Here is a 15717-nt window from a genome sequence, read left to right as displayed (position 1 = left end):
CTTGGAAGACAGAGTGCTTGAGACAAGGGAAACCTCGCTGGACTCTACCAACTTAAGATCTCCCAAGTCCTTCATGTTTAAACTTTCGTTGATGCTGGTGCCAACTTGGCTAGTACACTTGACAAGGCAGGAAACCTGGAATATCTAAATTTTGCTTAGGCAAAAAAGGCATGTTCTGTACGTGTTAAAATCATCTGGTTTGAGTGCAGCTGATCATACTAAAAGCGCTCTTACCTGCTGCTAAACCCTGGGGACAGGCATTTCCACCAGAAGAGCTATGTCAGCTGAGCCTACTACGTTATGGTTAATATGCGGGTTAGAGTCATCGATCAAACTGAAGCTGTTTCCAGATGGTATTTTCTATTAGAATAAAGATGTATGCTTGTGTCTTCTGGTGGCTAGGAAACTTGCACGGTAGTAGACTTGCTGCAATTCCTGATCAGTAGTAGAAACTTTTTTTTTTTTTTGTATGTAAATGTTTTCTGCAGTATTGATTTTCCTCTGTCTTGTATGCTGCAGACAGGTGTTCTTTCCATCTAACTAATGTAAAGTAACTCACTGCTGTGTCTTGTCTGTTTGGATTTTGGTTTGGGTGTTTTTTTTTTTTTTTTTTTTTTTTTACTGTATTGTAGAGACTTTTGGAAGACGAAACTGGAGGGACTGCAAGAATGTTTCCACCAGTTATAACTGATTTATTTATTTTTTTATATATTTCATGAATTGTTAAGATACCTTCTGAACAGGCATTCTCAAACTGAGATATTGGAACATTTAAGAAAACTTGAGGATCTGGTCAGGAATAGAGGAACATAGCCAAAAGCGGTAGATATTGGATGCAGACAGGTGTAAAACAGCTGAAAAATGTGTATGGCTGAAAACACCCTGTTAGGTCCCTGAGGAATTTAGAGACCACTTCTGTATAGGTCTTTAATCAATGAGAGCAATCAACTGTTAACATGTCTTGCAGCTAAGCACTCAGTAACATTTGCTAGGTACTGAAGTTATCTTTGAAAATCTGGCTCCGCATCCTCTGACATATGGAATCATCCTCCTCCTCCACAATTGTGCTGTTGCTTTTGGCAGTGCGGGTAGTACTGCCTTTTTTACTATCATTCCTCTTCCCTTTGCAGAAACTCCTGCTTCTTTTACTGTTACCATACACTCTGAACACCTAGAACCAAGAACATGAGTTAGAGTGCATCCACCTTTTGTCTGGACGTATGACTTCTCACTTTATTTCTCTCTCTCCCTGTGTTTCCCTTTGCCATTTTCTACCATGTTGGAGATAGGCTTCATTTTTACGTTTGGAAGCACTTCAAAACTTAATTTTTTACCTTCTCTGCTTTTCTCTGAAGAAATTCTGCTGGCATAAATAGACAAATTGTAGACTATTGTACCTCGTGGGGGTGAGATCAATGAAGTAACTCAATGGTCCTTCCTATCCTTACCTGTATTTTTTATATTTCGCTGTTTAAAAAAGTATTTAAAAAAAAAAAAAAAAAAAGTAGTTTAATTCTGCTGTAAGAAATTAATTAACCTGAGTTAGCTGTCAGAGATTTTTGATGTTATTATGTAGGCAGTGGGTGGTCTAATAAAACTGTCTTTAGGCCTCAGTTTTACAGACCTATAGAGAAACAACAACAACAAACAAACCCCTTTAAACTTATTCTTTCCATTTAATATTCTAAATCACACAGAAAATTCTACTATTAGGCAGGCATGCATTAGTGTAGTTATATGTGTTTTTATGTCCAGAAGACCCTTCAATACATATTTGTAAGGAACTAAAATTTATGTTAATATAGTTTCTTTTTTTGTGTGTGTTTGGTTTCTCTCTCCCTTGTGTGTTCTCCTGCTCTTTTTTTAATAAATAGACTACAATGTTTAAAATTACCCTGCTTATCTCTAAGGATTACACTGATGTTTAACCCTTTCATTTAAAGGAAAATTCTCCAAAAAGGTTGTATATGTCAAATTGTGGTTTTGGGCTAGCTAAAATGATGCATTTCTATCATTCAGTAATCAGACAATACTAGTACGCTCATTTGCTTGCACTTGCTAGGCTAGTAAATGTATATTACCTTGTTAAAACATCCAAATTCAGTGGTAGAAGAGAACAATCTCAAAATAAAACTATGTACTGCTTCTTTGCAATGAATAATAGTGAAAGAACTCAGTAATGGACGTATTTTTGCTTCAATTACACAACCTAAGATGCAGAGCATAATAGAATGATTTTACAACAAGCCTTGGCTCTAAAACAAATGGACAATAGGAATAGAAAGTAGTTTAAAAATGTTATTTGTCTCTGTGTAAATGATGTATTTGAATTTTAAATGACTTCGCTCTTTAAAGTTATATAAACAGTAGGTTATAGCCACTCATGTATGTGTAATAAGATTTTACAGTGTTAAATGAGATTAAACAAGTCTTTCATTTGTGGTTAATGGCTGAATTATTAATTGTTCTTGCTTGCATCTATAGGGATTATTTGGAGAACGGAATTCAGACTGTGCTGTCCTAAGTAATACAGAGTGTCTGTTTTTAATTCACTGCTGAATTAACTATACTAAAAATCTGAGGAAAAGGCTCTGGCCATCAGCCAGCAGCAATTGCCACAAGTCAAAAGAGCTGCAAGAAGCAGGTCGCATTTAAGAAGTACAGAATGCTAAGGCTCCATTATTTAAATCAAAAAACCTAGTGCAGATGATCAAACAAGCAGTTGAGAGTATTTGATTGGGAGCACATGGAAACCATCTGTTCCTCTATAAGCTAAACCACAGTAATAAATACAGGCAATCATCTGTAGTTAACTGGCTACATTTTAGTTAGTACACTATAATGCCATTCACTAACTGAATCACTAAATACTTCAGATTGTATAGAAAAACATGTATATATATGCATCTACGAAATGCACCACAAATAAGTCAAGGGTCTTGCTTAGTTACTCTTCAGGATAGATGAACAATATGAAATTAGTATGAATAATTTCTATCTCTCTTGTTTTTTTTTTTTTTTTTTTTTTTTTTTTTTTTGTTTGTTTGTTTTGTTTTTGTTTTTTTTTTCCTTTAACAAATCTCAGGCTACAAAAATTCGGCTGGTACATGTAGAAAGAACAGGCTTCTTGACAATCTGTCCATTTAAAAAGACATTTTTAATGGAGAGTTCTGAACAATGTTATTTCACACATACTGTGTAGGAATGGTGGAGAAATGGCTTAACATTTTGTTTTCCTTTTAAAAAAATTGTTTGGTCTTTGGAACTGGAAATGATTGATGCTAAAGTGGAATGTTGATAGCAAGGCTTTTTTACTATGGTTATAATTAATTGATGTGAATTATTTTACATCTCTGCACCAAGTCTGCATTTTCCATGACTGTTATACGAAAGGTTTCTGGTAATTGAATTCTTTACCCCTCACTGGGATAATTAAATAAAAGTAAATGCACACAGGATTTGTCCTGCCATCATTTTTCCAAACTGCGATGTGTATTTACTCCATCTCACACCCCAAGTCAACCTCTCTCCAGAAATAGGAGCACGTTTGATGTGCACATACAGAGCCATCTGCTGTTTTATGGAAAGTTGTCTTCCAAACAGATTGGACTTGCCTTCCTGTAACTTGCTTTGCTGTAATGATTTCAGTGACTAAATGCAGTGGTCAAGCATATGAAACTACATGGTAGAAGTGTTCTACAGTGGCCTTTTTTTCCCCCTTTGTCTTCTTTAATAAGTGTAGCTTTTCACTGTTACCTGAAGGTATTAGTACTGCAAAAATTAAAGAAATGTGCATTCCTTGCCACCAAAATTCTTCCATCTGCATGATTTATTTTAAAATATTAATTTGCACTAATAAAAGGTGTTAGTAGAAGCTCTGTTAATATTCAGTCTTGATTGCTGTAGCAGGGCACACAGATGACTACTTCTCAATCCATTTAAGTATGGATCTGCTTGTTAAATTCATCCTCTCTTCATATCCTTCTTTCTGTGCAGTATTTGCTCGTCTGCTCAGTAACTCTAGCTGTCGGACAGCTGTGCCACAGCTCTGCTCAGGAACCTGGGACGAACAGCTGTTGCATCCATAGTCTATATACATATGCTAAGTCTTGAAGCATCCCTGAAGGCCATTTTGATAGATGCATGCTGTCCAGTGTGTGTGCCTAAATTTACATCCAGTAGTTTTTGGATAGAAACATGACAGCATGCATGCCTCAGTCCTCTGAAGCAGTTTTAGCTGTGCAGTCTTCAGATTAGAAGAGAAGAATTTGAGCCCTGACATTCGCACATTTTAGTAGCCTAACATGTTTGAAATGTTCCATTCTGTTTCTTCTTTAGGAGCTAAGTTTCCTGGCTGGCTCAAAAATCTTCTAGACATTTGAAAACACACATACACCACACACACAGACCTCTCTCCCCATATAGACAAAAACTTTTGAATGCAGAAAGGCAAATGACTAAACCCCAATTCCCTAAGCAATCCTGTTTTCTCTCATATTTCCACAATGTGCATGTAATGATTTTTTTTCTCCTTCTTTTTCTTCTAATGTCTTTAAGCTCTCTCTGAGATAGAGCTAAATTCAGAAACAGATGAAGAATGTTGCCAACTAATGTTAGGGCAGATTGAAACTCATTTAGTTTTGGAGCAGAGATCAAAGGAGTACCGCTCCTAATTGTTCCCAGTGGAAAAACAGCATGCTTACTCAGATCCCAAATTTACCTGGGAGACATCTGATTTTATGTACAGGAGAATAGATTTCTGAATGTGCTGTGACTTAATTGCAGTTTCTGAGCCCTGCAAGATAGCTCACAAAGTGCAGAGTACGAGCAGATATCCAAATGTGCAGCCCAACCAGGTGCTTGGAAGGAACCATTGGTTTGGAGACTGAAAAGAGCAAACCATTGCTGAGAGTGGAATGGTTCAGCATTTATTTATGAGAAGAGAGAGGTGGTGTTAAACAGGAGTTAACAGGAAAGAAAGTCAAAGCCTGCCCAACAAAGGGTGTTGGGAATGATGTGCAGTATGCGAAAAAGTTTTGTTTGTAGGATGATGTTTGGCAAGAATTTCTGGCACCAACTTCAGTCTTTGTGCAGAAGTGGTCAAAAGCCTCTGAAGTTTCAGCATCCTCCTCCTCTTCCTGTGACTCATTGGTCTCTTGGCCTTGGTTTTTAGGAGTGTACATGTTTTATTTCCTTTTATTTTAAGCAATGTTAAGAACTGCATTGTGCTTAGTTCTAACCAAAGTTCAGGTCAAGCTGTACATAGAAAATGCAAGTTGAAACTCAGAAAATATACGGCCTTCTTTCTGTAGAGTTTTGTATGAAAACACATTTCTTTCTTCTTCTGTTTGATAACCTCATTTTCTTTCATATTTCCAACTATGAAGTTGCACCAAGGAGGAGACCTCTTGTAAACCTCTAAAATAGCTAAAACCAAGCAGCAGCATCTATTTGATAGAAACTGAAATTACTTCTAAAGAATTATTTAGATAGTCCTTCGTAATGGTTTTCACTAGTCATAGTAACTGAAAATTGAAAATTTCGTATGATGGTACTGTTGCAGATTTTTCAATAATAATTTTTCAATAACTGTTTTATTTGAGTACATTTCAGTGCATTTCAGATATCTTTGTTCAGTTACAAAAAGTTCTGAATCAATTAATTACAAGTACAGCTGGGCAAACTAAAGCACTTAATTTTGATGACCCTAGAAATAATGCACAACATAAGCACTTCTTTGGAATTTACGGAGGTAGCAGTACACTGCACAATTCTTTTTGTAACCACAGCTAGCTCACTAATTACAGTGAACTGTATTTGTGCTGTCACTAAATGGTTTCACAGTGTGCAGCCACATCAGTTCTGTTCTTGAATTTGGCAACTTCAATTATGGCTGATAAAAGCTGACTTGTTCAGAAATTCTAAACTATGGAAAATGTGCTATTAAATTCTCCAGGGATCCTGTTTTAATTCAAAACTGAGTTCTCTGGTATCTAAAACGTGAGTTTTCAATGAACAACTGGATGGAAAATGTCAATTATTAAGCAGAGTTCAAATCTTAGAATGTAGAGTGCCCTTCTGGCTTATGTAGGAACTGCTTTAATTCACAGTAAAATTGCTGGAAGATTCTGGAAAGGCATTTCAACAATCTAAGATAGATTTTCTTATTTTTATTCGTGAGTGTAGGTGAGAATGTTGCTTTTTGTGAGATGAATGAGTGTAATGTGTGCTTACAAGCAGTGTCCATTAAAATATGGTAGACAGGAGAGTATAGATGTATAATACTGACGAACTTTTAAAAATAAACTCTACATTTGTGGCGGATGGCAGCAAATAATTATGTCTAGTAGTGTGAACTACATCTAAGGATCTAATTCTGGAGCTGTGGCTCAGACCAAAAGCCCCTGGAATTTTTTATTATTGCCTGCATGTTATGTTAGTGCCTAGCAAACAGGTATTAGTGGACACCTACTGTGGGAGACATCAGAGGAGAATGAAGTAGTAAGGGAGGGCAAGAGTGGAAAAGTCAAGCAACAACTAAGGGGGTGCGAGGGCAAAGGAAGGAATATTTGGGTTACTGACTGGCCACCGGACACTGACAGAATCCAGACCAAACGTACGTCAGTCCTGGACTGCTTCAGCCTTTCTCACCATTTCTTCTTGGTGTGCTTTGCATGGTTGCAAGTTGAGGGTGAAATATGTTGTTAAAGAATAGTATTGAAATGAATGAATAAAATTTGCTTTTTACTCTTTTGCCATTTGTAACAAATGTAACCTTTGTAACAAATGGCTGCAAATATAAGGTAGTATATAAAGAGAGATTGCAGGGCAGATCCATTCTGATTGGATTGGCAAATGTTTTGTGTATTCCATTGGGAAGAAAAAGATGGCTAGGTATTTGGTGGCATAGCAACACAGGATGCATTTCCAGGGATATTCCTCTTTTCCTTTGTGACTTTCTATTGATAGCATTCTGTTAATCCAGTTTTTGGGAAATGAAGACCACAGAAACTCAAAACACTGCTAAAATGACTCTGGGTCATCCAGATTGTCATGTTCAACCTTGGTTACGCTGTGATTTTAAACATCTCCTCTAGTTCTAAATCAGTTAGTCATATTACAGTAACTAGTGGTGTGCTGCAGTACCAGCGAGTGCATTACAATGAGTTGTACAGTGAATGAATTTAGCATCAGCCAAGGAGTTACCAGTGCTCCTGAACTGACTTGACTGTCTGATCTTCAGAAAGCAGGAAAATAATGCAAATATTCTAGATGTAAATAATAATAATAATAATAATAATAATAATAATAATAATAATAATAATAATAATAATAATAAATTAAAAAGGAATCTTTAATATGATAAAATGATTTTATTGCCTTGTCAGCTGACAGAAAAAATCTTTTTTTTTTGGATAGGCTAAGTAGAATAATACAGCTGCTGATATACAAGAATTTCAGTGTACTATATAAAAGTGTATTTTAGTATCATTTGGTGAAAAACAAGCTGAGTTGTTAGATGGGATTTCTTAATAGCTGTTTTACTACTATCTTAAAGTAGCAGGTCTACAGTGTTGCAACAGCAGTTGTTTAATATTAAATGATAAAAAAAAGCAGAACTGGATATTAATTACTTTTGCTTTATACATTCACTTATGTGGATTGTGATTCTCAGTCTTCAAAAAATATTGTCTCCACATTGTTTTGCCTAATTTATTCAGACTTAATTAGAGAGTCTGCTCTCAAAAATTGTACATTTCAATTATACTCGAGCAAGCATGAAAGCGATGGGTTAAGTGTGAAGAAAACAGAAGCAATATTTGAAAATGCGGTGCAAAAAACTTTGAAAACTGGAATTAGCTACATGAAGCAAACATTTTTTATAAAAAGTATACTTTATATATGTGTGTATATATATATAATATATATATACTTAAAACCGTACATTAAGCACAACATATCCACTACTTGAAATGATCTGACCTAATCAATACTAGCTTTCTAGCTTTTCTCAGGTTATCAGGGAAGAGAAATTAAACTGGGTGATGACAGTGTAATAAAGTAGAAACAACGATTAGTTTTACGATGATGGAAGGAAACCAAGGTATTTTTCTATATTGCTTATGTGGTTAGAATGATGCCTCAAAGCCCGGTATTTAGGTAAATGACCAAATTCAACTTTCAGTATAGAAAACAGGAGAGAGAAGGATTTTTTTTTCCTACCTCCTTGCATTCTGGAGCCACAAGCAATAAACTTTTACACACGGAGCTGCAAACTTGTCTCATGGGCTCTCTGCGAGCTTTCATGCTCTTGCACTCTACATTCTGACTCTTGTACAGTTTTACTGTACCTTCAGGTCTTCTGTGGATTTCTTGCAGAAAATAAATTAATAGTACAAACTAGGATCATTCATCACTGAGGAGAGGGAAATCTGCAGCGACTTACAGTAGTGCAGTCCCTAGGAGGAAGACAGAATTACGTAGGGGAGGGAGATGGCTGATGGGCTTTGAGAGGTAGCTTCTTTATTAAGAAGTAGTAGCACAGATACTGGATTGAAGTAGGGAGTATGTAGGAAATGGAAACAACAAAAGAAAATGTCCTCTTCCTCCTTGCATGTGCTTGGTTGGTATTGATGCATCTTGCTAAGCATGTTACAAGATGTAGGAACACATTGTGTTTCAGGCCATTTCAACAGCTTAATCTCCTGATAAGCTTTCTAACATCTGTTCTGAACTTGACATATATTTTCTTTTCTGTGCTATCCTTGAGGCAAAATTCTCTTCTCCAGTCCTCACTGCAGCTCTCTTATCTACACAGCAGATCTTTTTTTTTTTTTTTTTATGAATTTTTATTTATTTTGCTGGCTGTACATCCATTGATGTGAATTTTTGTGTGCCGACAAAGCACAGAATACATTTAATTTTTTTCCCCCACAGTACTCGAAAGGAGCACCTGCTTTTCCCACCTGAAACTTAAAGATTTTAAGGAGGATTTTGTTGTAGATCTGATCTCCTAGGTCTAGTCTGCTTGGTAACTGCCTCAGAAGCATGCGTCTTAGGCATTTTATTAGAATTATTTGAAAGATGCTGCAGGGGTTGTTAATGTTTTAGGGTTTTGTTTTGTTTTCTTTTGTTCTGTTTGGAATGGTTTGATTTGGTTGTAGTTTTTCTTGTTTTCCATGAAGTAACATTCCCCAACTGGATACACTGAGAGTAAGGAGGGATCCTTAGGGTAAGGAGGGTTTCCTTAGGAATTCCTTTAGAAAGAGGAAGGAGGTTTATGAGAAAGCAGAACAGAGAATCAGAAAAGATTGACAATTTATGAGTAAATATTGGCAGACTTTAAAGACTTTGTTTTAAAGCAGGCATACATGAAAGTACTAGTGGAGAGATCTGCTAAAAGAGTTAGTAGAAATTTATTGGACATACATTTTTAGACTTTAAAGTACTAATTTAATATGGGCTAGCTATTCAGATGAAGAATACTCAGGGCACGTGATGTTAGTAGCATTTAATAATAGTTTTAATTCAAGCTACTTACGACTTTTGGTATACCTATTAATTGTGAATATAGTAATAATTAGTATCAAGGCAACATTTTTTCTAGGATATGTACAAAAAAGAAGATGCCATCTATCTTCCGACAAACCTAAATTCTGTTTAATTTAATAGCTAAAATAGGTTGTCAAAATATAAGATTTGATCTCAAGCATTGAATACTCACTAGCATTCCAATTATTAGAAATCACAATAACAATCAGGAATATTTTTCCGAAGTATGTTTAGTAATAGGGAGATTTTTCATGTCAATGGTAACTCCTAGACAGAAAAATAGCACTGTATAATATGAAATGAGGGAAAACAAGTTGTTGAATAGATTCATAAAAAAGCACCCAGTTAACTTCCCAGATGGTGTTTATTTTGGTTGTTCAACCTCAAATTCAGATCTCAATAACATTTTTAATAAGTTAATGATCTATGGTTTTAGGACCTCAATAAGTTCTTAGAAGTTGTTACATCTACTAAAGGCTTCTCCAATAATTTAAATGTTTTTAATTTGTTAGATCCACTTCTGGATTGTAGTAAGTCCATTGCATTTGCATTGTAGGGGTGGGTGGAAAGACCAATGGTCTCTGTTCTCTGCATGAGGGACTATATCAGCACACAGCAGTTTTTTGTTACAGTGCAACTCATACTCACTCAGGAGAAGTCTTAGATTGCTACCAGACCTTCATGTGGAAATGACAGTCATGACCATGTTAGCTGAAAGTTTCTGCTGTAGACTGAATTAGTTGGTGGTTGTCGGTTTTCCTTAAAGCAGCATTTCAGTTACAAAGGCATTTGCAACTTATAAAGTATCTGAAAGTGTTTGCAGTGAGCTTGTGATCCTAGGATCAAAAGGACTACATCAGTGCTTCAGTTCTTTAGGCATTCTGAATTCCTTTTCTGGCACTCTTGTAATTTAAATATAGCTCAAATGATAATATTTCAAATGGTGTAAAACAGAAATAGATCATGGTTCTACTCTATTCAGATATCCAGAGGCAAAAGCCTTTTGAACACTGGACTCTTACTAGAATCTTGATGCCAACCTTTCCGCTTTAGTAAATTTATGACTTGTATGGTTGTACCATCAGTAAATGTAGATCTTTGACCTTGAAACTGAATGAATGTAATATAGTGGCAAGATAGTGTTCTCCTATGTATTATTCTACAGTATGGCCATTGCACATAAGATGGCTGTATACCTGTTAAAATAGCATAAAACATGTGAATACTTGGAGAATACTGTGTGAAACCATATTGTTCTAGGTACTTTCTCCTTTTGGTTTGAACACAGCATGCAGAGAATAATTTATATTTTACATGGAATTTGTAAGAAAGAAAGCTCCTTTCTTTCTTTGAGGAGTTAAACAGGCTCTTTTTACAGTACCTGTAGCATGATGTTAAATGGAAGTGAAGGCTGTTCTGTTTGTTCTAGTTCCTCTCAAAAAGGAAAGACTTAGTATAATCATCAGTTCATGTTAATGGTAACCAGAAGGGTACTCACCAAGTTTACCAGTAGATCAGTGCAGACATATTTGATACTTCTAGGGTTTTTTTATTATTATTTGTTTGTGGGTTTGCTTTGTTTTATTTTGGTTTTGATGTATCCTTATGACTTAGCTGTCATTTAGTGACTGCCACCTTTTAATACCACAATAAAAGAGATAGATTCTGTTAATCTGCCCACCTTCAGTACTTTTGCTTTTGAGCTTGAATTGATTAGTTAATTAATTCACCTATGCAAAGGAAACCCCATTAATGTAGTACACTCTATGCATGATTCCCTTCAGGTTTCTTACAGAGATTATATGAATTTAAGAGCTTTCTTACACAATATCTTCTTTCTAACACACAGAATGGTAGATTTTTCACTAAATGTTTGGGGAAAGGGTACTGGAAATGGTGGATAAACAGAGTGATCCCTCCCCTGTGTATTCTTCGAGCTTCTGACAAACAATGGCAAGGATTTATTGAGTTGGAAATTGTATACAAAAACTTTCATTGCACTTAATTGTGACTGGTGGAGAATATAATTCTAAGAATTATAGCTTGTACTTTTTTGAAACATTCTTGTGTTTCACCATGTCTTATGGCAATGAATTTCACAAATTAATTATGTATTGTATTAAAAAAATCACTTTCAGCATTACTTCATTTTGTGACTTTTAATATACTATCTAATAATTACATTAGAGGTTTCTCAGTTCCTGTACAGTGAGAAACTTAGCAATCAGTCTACATTTATTTTCTTCAATATCATTCACAATTTTATACATCATCTTAGTATTCTAATGTCTCTCTTTTACACTGAAGACTCCTAGTCTATCCGTTTATGGTATTCTCTTTCCTAATCTCCTTATTCCCCTTCTTTGTGCTTATTTATTTATTTATTTATTTATTTATGTTGATTCTCTCCTTTGTTTTTTGAGACAAGGGACCAGAATGACATACAGGATGTGATGCAATGCTTCCATGGATTTAAACAGGAGAATCCGTGTCAAGCTATAGAGATATTTAGAGACATAACAATACTTTGTATTTCTGCTATAAAAATTACAGGGGGTAGACTTTTTCAGAATACTGACCATGGTGACTTACAGATGTCTTTTTTGAACAGAGTTAGTTTGGTTCAGTGATTATCTCTACATGTATGGCTTAGCTCAGTTTCTTTAGTGTGAATTGCTTTGGATTTACTGACATGGGACTTTATCGCCCAGTTGGTTGCTGTCAAAAGCTCTTCCTACAACTCTTGGTCGAGTTAATATGACAAAAATAGATACATTGAGTATGGAACATCACAAGAATCTCTATAGCAGTGGTTACTGTTGCTGGATTACTTTACTCTCTCAAACTCATCTGTATTTAGTAAGCACATAATGCTTACATCACTATGAATCTCAAGTAAAGGAAAAGAAAACTTCTAACATGCCTGCCAGAGCTGGAAATGCCCTATCTGTCAGTGCATGGTCTGCTCAGGAAGATGAACATGTGCTCTCCTAGAATGGCTTACATGGTTCGATATATTTGGAATGTTTTTTGCCTCAGTGGAGATGTCTTTTTTCCGTGCTTTTCCTAGGTATGTGCAGACAGATGTCTTTATGGCTAGAATTCTTTGTCTCTGTGGTGAATTGCTGCAATAGTTTACTGTCTCTACAGCTTATTATGGAGCTCCTGCTGTGCTGACACTTATCATCAATAATACTGTACATATTACAATGCCCATGCAAAGCTATTGCAAAAAGCTGTAGAAGAGCAATTGTTTGATGGATTGTGTAGGAAACCCTTATACTGCTGTACTCATTTAAGATGTACAACTTTGTTATGAAAAGCACGTAAGCATATATGTGCTCTAAATAAGTGCATGAAAGTATCTTAGAAGTACTATACTACCAAAACACAATCATTTTAAATTTCATAAATCATAATCATTCAGACTGGACATTAGGAAAAAATTCCTTTCGGTGAAGGTGGTCAAACACTGGAACAGGCATCCATCAGACACAGGTGAGTTTGTTGACATGTTGAAAAGTTGTTTGGATATATGTCCTCAGCAGTGTGCTCTAACTTTTGGTTAGCCCTGAAGTGTAGTTGGACTCAGTGATCTTTGTAGTTCCCTTCCAATGGACCCATTCTATTCTATTCTGTTCTGTTCTGTTCTATTCTGTTCTATTCTATTCTATTCTAGGTAAATCTAACATAATTTAATTTTCTGCCACTTCTTTCTTTAATTCTTTACTCTGCATTTTTGAAACTTGTAACTTAAATAGATAAATCTTTTGAAGAAACTTAAGATATCTAGTGTTGTTGGTTTAGTATTTGTTTTTTTTCCGGAGAAGATGCAGTTGTAATTCAATGCTAATAAATGCAATAAATACTAAACTTGATCTAAAGGGTTTTTTGCTTTAAAATCCAACTATACCTTTATTTCTCAGTTACTTGTTTATGACCTGTTTCCTGACTGGTGAAGTGGAACATTGTCATTAGAAATCTGCCCTGAGTGGCTTCCACCCCACTCTTATGAGCTATGGCAACTGCTTAGGAAAGAAAACAGCTGGGCTATGATTCAAAATACTGTTTGTGAACATTTTTATTGGACTCGTTAGTAAGTTGCTTTTTTATTTTTTTTTCCCTGCTAGAATGATGTTACTGTTACCAGCTAGCATGACCTTTAAATAAACAGTGGATTTTGAGTAACAGTGATGTGATTATTGGGGTTTCCAAAACACAAATTTGTACTTCAAATCAGTCTTGTTTACAGTGGTTCTGAGAAGCATGATTTGCTTAGATGTGTATTTACTATACTCAGAAAAGTTTCTAGGTAAGTGAATAATGTCACTGTGATCAGCTGAAACAAGTACTTTGTTCATTTTTATATCATCTGGAAGTCATCAGGTTGTACAGGTTTTTAAAATTGAACTTATGCTTACATGCAGTGCTTGATTGAGGCCATAGTAAACTCCTAGGATTCTCCCAAGCTATTATTTTGCAGGTCACTCTACAAAGACAGAAGATTATCTGCCATGATAATGCATCACAACTTTTAAACAAAATAGGTAATGGTTCTTTGTTATTATAAAGGTTTTACATTGCATCTGCTTTCTTGTTATTAACAATAACATTTTTCTTTTATTTCTCATCTCTACTGTCTAGTTGATGCTTACAAATGTAAATTGTTAAAAAAAATAATAAAAGATTAATAAAAAAAGACCATGATTGAATTCCCTGGGCAGCATAGGCATCAAAAGAATGAGCAACATTTTGGGCTTACTAACGTTCTACAGTGGAGACTGCTTGTGTCCTAGAGGGAAACGTGCACAAAAGCTGCAGTAATTGTCAGTTGGGAGTTGTATATCTTCATAGTTAGGTTCACCCGAGAAGTAGAGTTTGTTATTTGTTGCTTTCCTTGTGAGAGTTAGTGGTATTTATTATTTTGAGCACACTGACACTGGGTCAGATGTCTCACCAAGCTAGATCTCTATCCTCTGGTGTAAGTAAAACAGACATTAGAGAAAAACTCTAAAAAAACACACCAAAGTTGGATAGGTTCTCAACGGACTTACACAAATTTCTGATGGGTAAACTATATGTAAATACCAGCCAAACAATTTAGAACTTCTTTTTTATTTTTTATTTATTTATTTATTTTCCAGTTCAAGGCTAAACTTCTGCCTCTCCTCAGTCTTTCAGGGAGTTTTGCCACCACCTGTAAAGCCTGAGTTTTATTGTTCAGCATGACACTGTATGGTGTGGAATATCCCTGTGGCCAGTTGGGGCCAATTGTCATGGCTGTGTCCCCTCACAGTTCCTAGTTCCTTGTGCTCCCCCAGCCTCCTCATTGGCAGGGCAACATGAGAAGCAGAAAAGTCCTTGGCTGAGTGTAAGTGCTGCTCTGCAGTAACTAAAACATTGGTGTTATCAGCATTATTCTCATCCAAAATCCAAATCACACCTCCTTCCTCACCCCATTCTCCTAAAATAGTTCATTTGATGATTATCGTTCCTTGACTAGCCATCATCTTGAGATGTTTTTGCCTTGAGTCTTCCATTAGAAGATTGTGTATCACTTTTAAACTTCTGAGTATATAAAGACCAGTGGGCGCAGGGCAGGGAGAAGGAAGGAAAAAAAATGCTGTGTTTTCAGACCATTTGTTAATGCTTGTGGTCTTGGATTTTCTCTTTGACATTTTCCACGTCTTTTTGTTTTGTCACTTGGCTGTAAATAACATACTTTCCTGGCCACTTAGAAAGGTAATGTTCTCCTCACTTGTCTTGTACAATAGACTTATCATTTAGCAGAGCATTCCTGGCAGCCTATTGAAGAGCTTAAAATTGAAACATCCTTTTAGTGTAGAGTAGTAATCAAAATGCTTGTGTGTTATATTGGAAAGGAGAAGTAACCATTTTTCAAGTTTATGGCATGGAGCTTTTCCCATTGTTGTAAGAGTTCCATCATTAAAGGAGCCACCTTAAATTGCCACATAGATCCCAAAGCAGTTCTAAAAAATATTTGCTTTTGGAGAGCAGTCTTTGGATCAGTTGTAATTGTAACTGTATTCTGGTGTCATTAGTTCTCTGTGTGGCTTTGGTCTGCATGTTCTTCATCATCCAGAAAACACATTCTCTTTGAAACGTTTACTTCTAAGTCCAGAGTGAAATATATTATCTGGTTTT

At 35.7% G+C, this 15717-nt stretch overlaps 1 long non-coding RNA gene across 1 annotated transcript in view; it reads left to right on the top strand.

Moving 5' to 3' along the window:
* Positions 1 to 15717, top strand: part of LOC106016711 (uncharacterized) — a 160847-nt gene that overhangs the window by 1589 nt on the left and 143541 nt on the right. The gene's annotated exons all lie outside the window — the stretch shown is intronic.

The sequence above is a fragment of the Anas platyrhynchos genome, chromosome 12, assembly GCF_047663525.1.
Source record: "Anas platyrhynchos isolate ZD024472 breed Pekin duck chromosome 12, IASCAAS_PekinDuck_T2T, whole genome shotgun sequence".
Taxonomy (NCBI): Eukaryota; Metazoa; Chordata; class Aves; order Anseriformes; family Anatidae; genus Anas; species Anas platyrhynchos.
Note: the sequence above shows the minus strand (reverse complement) of the source record. Positions and strands in the feature narration are given on the sequence as shown.